The sequence below is a fragment of the Ptychodera flava genome, chromosome 8 (genome assembly GCF_041260155.1).
Source record: "Ptychodera flava strain L36383 chromosome 8, AS_Pfla_20210202, whole genome shotgun sequence".
NCBI lineage: Eukaryota > Metazoa > Hemichordata > Enteropneusta > Ptychoderidae > Ptychodera > Ptychodera flava.
In genome coordinates this window covers 9570998-9578915 of record NC_091935.1, presented here as the reverse complement: position 1 = coordinate 9578915, position 7918 = coordinate 9570998, and the positions used below count along the sequence as shown (strand labels likewise).

Here is a 7918-nt window from a genome sequence, read left to right as displayed (position 1 = left end):
AAGACAAGTAAAATTTAGCTTTGAAAACTGAAAAGTACTTTTCAGGATGATAACTGTAATATTTGAAGGTACATACTGCCTTTGGGAGACAGGGAGACAGGGAGAAATGGAGACTCTTTGAGTCAACTCGAGAGTGTCAAAACATCACGCATCAAAACAGTTACGTTAAATTTTTGAGATTAGTTCACATTACTAGCATGTAATGCTGGAAATCTAAAACATCAGAAATAGCTACTCTTACCTCAAAACTCACAGAGGGTCATGAATGGATACTTAACACATACAAACTCATTTTTCAAAATACAAAGTGACTTGACTAGATTTTGGAGCTTAAGTGTTACTGCATTTGCACTCATTGCTCCATTGCCAAATGCAACCATCTAATCTCGGACAGAGATCATCGTGAATGTCTATGCTGAAACTACTTTGAAACTAACCACAGATCATGAGCAGAGAGAGAGAGAGAGAGAGAGAGAGAGAGAGAGAGAGAGAGAGAGAGAGATTGTGAAAGGCGCCCTCAAGTGACACATGTTGAGTCTAATGTTCACATTATGTGACAGGAATTCTTGTTTCAAATCAGCTTCCAGGTGGTATTTATTTCAAACAAGTATATCAGTTAATTTAAACTGGCCATCTTTAGACTGCGTACGCAGACATCTCTGATTAGGAGTTGCGAGAATCGAGAAAATCTTCCCCAATTTATAAATAGCCCCAGCAACCAAATAAAATTAAGAAACTCCCTTCCAACTCATAACTTTGAAGTCCCCAAAATAATGATGTGTCCGGTCCACAGAGGCGGATGGGCAAAACTTATGTCAGCCTGTCTTGTAAAACCTCAAACTGATTAATGGAAAAAAATGAAAATATTGACATCCCTGACCTGTCGGAAAAAAATTAACGTGATGATGCCAACAAATATATTAAGCATGGTTTTTCAATTCAGGACTCTCTAAAATATTGTTTATTGGCAACAAAGAAAAAGGATGAACATTTAATACAGTTTTTAGCAATTCAAACATGAGAAATACCTCTTTTGTCTGCATGTGATGACAAACATGGTCATAGAGTTCTCCGGGATCGACAAGTTCATATTTGGTTCATTTGTTAGGGTCACAAATATCTGCATTACCTTTAGCAAAAATGACCTCACGGAGATCCGAAAATTAAATTTCCTTCACATCTTTAGAATTTATGAGATGGTTGTTCTTTACTGAAGATATGGTCACTGTTAAATTCGATCCTCACTTTGTCTCAATTTCTAAATGAAAACTTTTGATGTCAAATACACGGCATGACAGGGTCGCGAGTAGGTGTCTCCTGATTAAGCAGTCATCAAAATCCATTTTCCGATGAGATAGCGACTTATTTCTTGTTTCCCTGTTCGATTGGCTAACTTTATCGCAGTAAGATCACAGAAAATGGCAGCCGTGTCAATGGGCCGCCTGAACGTCAGAACACTCATACTGTGCCAGGCTTACCTTTGCCCGTCAGGTAAGTTCCCCAGATGATGTTTATGAATTTTCAGTTCAAATAACCGCACGCTTTAGCAAGATTTCATTGACGTGCCTTGCGTGATTCTAATGCTTGGAAGATTTAAACTTTTATATTTGTGTGGCATACATCTCAATAGGAAGGAGTACTCTGTTGTTAGTAGATGCACACATTTCCTTCTTAGATACTAGTAAAAGGTGATAATATCGAAGACATAAAAGCTGCCGACTCATTAATAGCGGAAAACTAGAGGCACTGGTTGTTTCGCAACTCTTAAAACGCACTATAATGCAGCGGGGTTGATTAACCCGAACGTTGACATATCAAATTCTACCTTACAGTTTTTTTCATTTGATTTACATTATGACTTTGTGTTTGGCTCAAACGAATGCCAGAAAATCCCGAGAGAGTTTGACCGGTTGACCTCGCTGTTAATTTTATGCAGGAAATTACAATAACAATGCTTGGTCGAATGACGCAGTGCCTTGAGGGTGGGATCGCCAGTGGTATAGGGGGAGGAGTACCTTCCCGATGGTGATAAGTGGTGCGGATTACCGTCGCCTAGGTGACTGGCGTTGCAAATACCTGGACTGAACCCACGCGTGGACAGTCTTGGAGCTACCCCTCTAATTTGCATAATATCCTTTGCGAATCGACCCCCCGCAAAGGTCAAATCATCAATGGCGGTCCACACAAACATGCGAATCCCGGAAGCATCGTTTTTTTTTCCGCTTGCACTGCTAAATATTGCTGTTCGGGGCAAAATACCAAGGTAAATATTCACTGTTGATGTTTAGCTCTCTCATGGTTTTTGAAATATGTGAAAATAAAGCGAAGAAAATCCAATATGCACGCTGTCTTATTTACGGTGTGGATGTTCTGATCGAAGGTCACATCCGACACATGATATGCGGAGGACCAAAATGACAACTTACTGACCTTGAACGGAATTGCCGATTTAACATTTTTTAGTTACATCGTTTTGACAGCACTGTGCGAAATTTTAAGATTTTTCGTCAGTGGCCTTGCATTTGGGGCAGTGTTGAAATGCACCTGTCATTGTATTGTGGGATCGACCATAGGCGTATATGAACACCACAGTACACACGCGTACGATGTAATACTGTGAATCATGGGGGGTTTGTATCATACTATGCCACTGTAACGTAGAAGCATACGTGTAAATTCTTTGCAAACGTTGCAAATTAGAACCATGAGGACAAATTATTGCCATGAATACGTAGATGAGAGAATAAATTGAAAGTAGCAGCCAGTGACAGCCAGATATCTAATCATCGTCACAATCAGAGTTGTACGTTGTTTCAATGTGACCTTCATCATTCCCACCAGATAATTCAATTACATCATTTTCTGTAAGATCGTACTCCACCTCTTCTTCCTCGATTTCTACTTCATAGTCCTCAATTACAGACACATTCATTTCTTCAAACTCTAGAATATCATCAGGTACAGTGCGGACATTGTAAATTCCTGCTGTATTTGTGCAGTTTTTACACCTGCAACCAGGGCCACACTGTTTGTCCCTTTTGAAGCACCTGCAAATACGACGGTTGCAGCCAGTCGTGCATCCGCACTTCGTACTTGAATATCACCAAGTAGAACATTTTCCACTTTATTTCTATTTACACATTTTTGTTTAAGTTGCCTGAACTGTAGTAGTCTCTTTTTGATCATGTTTATTTCCTTGAAAACTCCAGGACATTGAAATCCAACTCTAAATTTCTTCTGAATAGTTGCAAACTGTTTCATATGAGATTTCAGCTTTTTATGCTGTTTCCTATCAAATCTGCTGTCATTATGTTCATGACAGAAATCGTCTTTTCTATATTTTTCACCAAGTTTGTCAACAAGCATCTGAAACTGTTTCAAATGCCTCAAATTGCATTTCAATGTGAATCTATCTGATACACCTTGAGACACTTTTTTATAGCCCACCATTGTGGCAAGACTAATCTTCTTATTGCTTTGTCAGTATTTGTTGTCAAAGGTACAGTACCTAGCATACATGCAGAATACAAATTACTAAGCTCTAACAAAGTTTGCTTTGAGGACAACGTAAGACAAAGACTCCTTTTGATTCTCTTATCAAATGATGGTTTATTTTGCATGTTCATTGTCTCTAACACTGATACAGCACAGCGATATTTAAAGGATCATGTAGAGTCCAAACTCAAAATCTGTTTAAGGCTTCTGTTCAAAATGAAAATACGGTGAACCAGTTAAAAGCCTTCCGCTGGCCACACATCTGAATACGGACACCAGAGCGTCGCCACAGCAAACCTACCAGAACTGGAATCTTCTATGGTCCCTGTTGATACGAAAAATGGAACTCGATTAGACAAGGGCCAGTCGAGTACTGAGTACTGCATACAATTTGATAACGCACAGGGCAAGCGAGTACGCACTTTGATAATGCCTTCCGGCCTATGATGTCGGCGTGTTGTCTTCGGTATGCACGCTGTGTGAACTGGCGTGAACTCTGGCATGAGGCCCACCTTACTAAAAATATAAGGCTTCGAAACAGTAATTTGATGAATGAAACTGCAATCAAATGTATCCCGACTGGATATAACATAAACCACAGCTACGTTGTTCGCCTAATCCAATAGATCCCGGCAATAGATCGGCTATCGACCTTGAAGACGGACAGCGGGAGGTCCTATGTTACTCTCTCGCTGTCAGATTACACAGTGGAGAGCGCGCGTGATTTTTACACTACAAAAGCGTGAACGGAAATAAAAACAAACTTAGGGACTAAAAGAGAAGTTGGTCCACTTAACTAGGTATATTTTGTTCACATACACGCCTGGCCTTGAAATGGGGCAGTGTTGAAGATGGGCCATTGCGGCTCCGGCAAAAAACGGTATTTTCCTTCTCGACCATCAGAAAATGCCAATTAGTGTACAAAAAATTGTGTGGTGAAACTTACCTCGCCAAGGAGACCGGTAATGCCACTTTTAGGAATAAAAGACCTCCAAATTCGACAAAATTTATGAAAGAAAATTTCATGAAAAATGAATCAACGGTCGCTCTCAGCTAGGTGGGGGCGCTCTTCATTCGAAATGATTTCTTTATTTAAATATGCTAATAAGGGGTCCACTGCCAGACTGTGGACTGAACCATTTGGGTTTTTTTGGGTGTCGATGGTACTTTGACAATAAAAGTAAAGATGCACAGATATCGAGTTTATTGTCTTGTTTATGAGCGGCCAGTATTTCCAACAGTATGAATTACGTGCATTTGCCCTAGAAGAAATAAATAATTTCGAATAAAACATCGCGAATATAACCACATTCCTTAAGCTCGACGTACCCAAAAGAACCATGAAATCGCCCGACTTTCGATTGAAGAGATGAGTTTTGCCAAACCGCGTATACAGAAAAAGTGGCAGATGACTTTATTTTTAGAATCATAGACAGTATAGCGAGATGTAAAAAATGTGAAAGAGGCTCCCATCCTAACTATCCTAAATGTTTTTGTGTCGAGTTTTTGTTTGATTCGTTTCGAAAATGTGTTCCTACATTCTTATCCGATTGTGTGTGTTAATAAAAATGTTTGTTTCGCTTTGGATATTTGTAGAGAAGTTTGGATTAGTGTGTACGGTAATGTTTTGTTTGTGTGGGGAAAGCTTATGGCGAGACGCAGCCGGACCTACGTGCGTTTCACCTAGGTACCGCAACTCAGCGTATGAGACGGACACAATCCACGTACGAAACACACAATTAGCTTGGTTATCACGGACACATTTCAAAGCCACCGACACGTCGATTTATTACAGTAAACCAGCATGGGGCAGCCGCTGTCTAGACTGAGAGATAAACAGTTGACCAGACTTGATCTACAATGTAACTTTTTCTTGTACAATTTCAGCTAAGAGTTCAAGAGGTGAAGGTATTCTCAACAGAAACTAACTAAAAAGCCATACATTGTAGATCAAGTGTATCTCTCAGTCTAGACAGAGCGGCTGTCCCATGCTGGTTTACTGTAATAAATCGACGAGTCGGTGACTTTGAATGTGTCCGTGATACCCAAGCTAATCGTGTGTTCTGTACGTGGATTGTGTCCGTCTCGTACGCTGAGTTGCGGGTACCTAGGTGAAATGCACTGTATGTTGTTACAAAAGTTGATAGAGTCGCCCCTTGACGCTTGCGTTTCGAAACCCGGGTGTGGTTTCTCATCAGTCGCGGTGTAGATTCTTTCCTTAGTTTGTGTTTGTGAAAATTTATTTTAATGCATTTTAGTGGTCTTGCTTTTCGATTAGCGAGGCAAGTATATTAATTTTTGGTCACGTTGTGAGTCCGTTTGGTGGTTCGGTTTGTTTGTTCTATGTTTCTTTACTTCGGTAAATTTTGTTTTGACTGATGTGTCTTTTAGATTTTTGCGGAGGTTTGTGAATTTTTAGGCAATAAGTACCACGGGGTACGGATTTTATGTTTATTGGATCAAGATACTCACAAGTATCCTGGTTGATGTGCTTGTTCTCGTACATTTTGATTCATAGTTCGTTTACTTTGTTTACTGTTTGTTCTGGCTTGTTGTGTAATTGCCTTTCGCATTCGAGTACGTAATCGTTTGTGTTGACAATGACGAAAACCCGACCCTTGTCGAGGGTTTTTTTTTCCCGAAATTTGTCTATTGTTTGCAAGCTGGTTTATCGCGATTCTTTTAGCACGCGACATGTTTTGTTTCCTTGTTTGAAAGGGTATCTCTAGAAGTGCGAATTTAGCAGCTTCAGATAGCTTTCAAGTTTTTGGTGTTTGTTGTTTGTGGAGCCCAATTTGACTTTTCTTTGAATTTGTGTTGTTGCGATTGTTTGTGTCTCACGATGTAGCGTAGTCACATTTTACGACTTTATTTGTTGAAATCCTGAGGTGGTTTTATTCTGTTTGGTTTTGTTGGCGTCCGAATTAATTTTAAGGCCTTTGCCTAGTACTATTTTTCGGAGTTTCATAGTTTGAGCGATGATAGGTTGTTGTTGAATTTCATGTTGTTGTCGGCTTTTCTTTGGAAATAGCTGATTTATTTCCACGGCCATTTTTTCTGTCACGTTATTTTTATGTGTACGATTTTTGTTATTTCTTTTAAGTGTTTGTGTGTTCTATGTCATTTTATGTTGGTTTTTTTTTGGTAGTTCTCTTTTTGGAGTGTTTGGTGGCCCTGAAAAGGGCCGCTTGGTATGGGTTTTTGTTAGCGCTTGGCGCGTTTGTTTTGGCGATGAGCCTATAGCTTTTTTATGCTTCTTTTCGCCGATTCGATGTGCTTGGTAAGTAGGTGTTTGCCGCCTTCTTGTCACTGTGTGTGCGTACATGGACAGTCTGCATAGCCCTTGAATGTGGTCTCGATTTTGATCAAACCATGGAGGTACCTCCATGATCAAACTTACAATTTAGGAGTATATATCAAAACTGATAAATGATTTATGTTTTCACATGGGTTCACAAAAAGTTTCGCCCCGGTGTTCATTTTTGGCCCAGGAATTCCATCTACCCACCCTTTACAGAGTAGTAACTTATGGGGCAAGTAAATGTGGATGCGCCGGTGCGATTCAACGATCAACCTGTATATCGCATCGAAAGTCAACAATTTTACGGCACGGACTATGATTTTATAAGTTTATACACAGTCCCTCGTGGATAGAGAGACTGTGGTTTATATAAAAATTATAAGGCGCGGGTATCATATATTGACTGATTACTGTAGCTATAGATAGGCTACATTCAGGACGGGCAGCGACGGGCAGTAATTAGTAGGCAAAACCACGGTCCCTCCACAGAGGGACCGTGGCAAAACAGGTGGTTTTCACCGTGGGCAGAACTCGGTGCAATGATACTGAACATTAATAGTAAGCCTGTCACCTTGAAGGTAATGCTGTAGGTGAAACAAGTAAGCTTACTTCAAACGCACGATGGTACAAACATTCCTACCTCCATGGTACAAAAACACCATAAGTGAAACGTACACATAGAAATACACGCGTTCCTACGTTGTGCCCACCCGGGCCACGCGATTAATATGACTGATACTGCTGGATAGTGTTAATTGGGTCGGTAAACAGTCAATTAATAGTTTAATTGACTACCTGGGTGATTGGCAGGTCGTGTCCAACGACGCATATGCAAAGCAGGCCAAAGACAAAAGCCCCCAAAGATATTGACAGCTGGCCAGAGGTCACCATGATACGTAATGACGCTTCACTACGCAGAAACTGCGTAGTCAAGCCCTTCTTAACCGGTCAACTCTCTCGGCATTTTCCCTCATGAAGGCGAATGAAGCGCACCGGATCAGACATACGGAAATTATTTTTGTTGCATTAAAAATGCGATGAAGATACATACTATTGTGAAGGATAGCAAAACATGATATATATATAGAAATATTTAGTGAATAATTTGGACAATAATCGTCA

General features: G+C 40.2%; 1 long non-coding RNA gene across 1 annotated transcript; it reads right to left on the bottom strand.

Moving 5' to 3' along the window:
- Positions 1–3583: 3583 nt before the first annotated feature.
- LOC139137884 (uncharacterized) lies at positions 3584–4204 on the bottom strand. The gene is made up of 2 exons (XR_011553476.1): positions 3918–4204; positions 3584–3820 (listed from the first exon to the last, which is right to left on the bottom strand). It is a non-coding gene; the product is annotated as an uncharacterized lncRNA (long non-coding RNA).
- Between the last annotated feature and the right edge of the window lie 3714 nt (positions 4205–7918).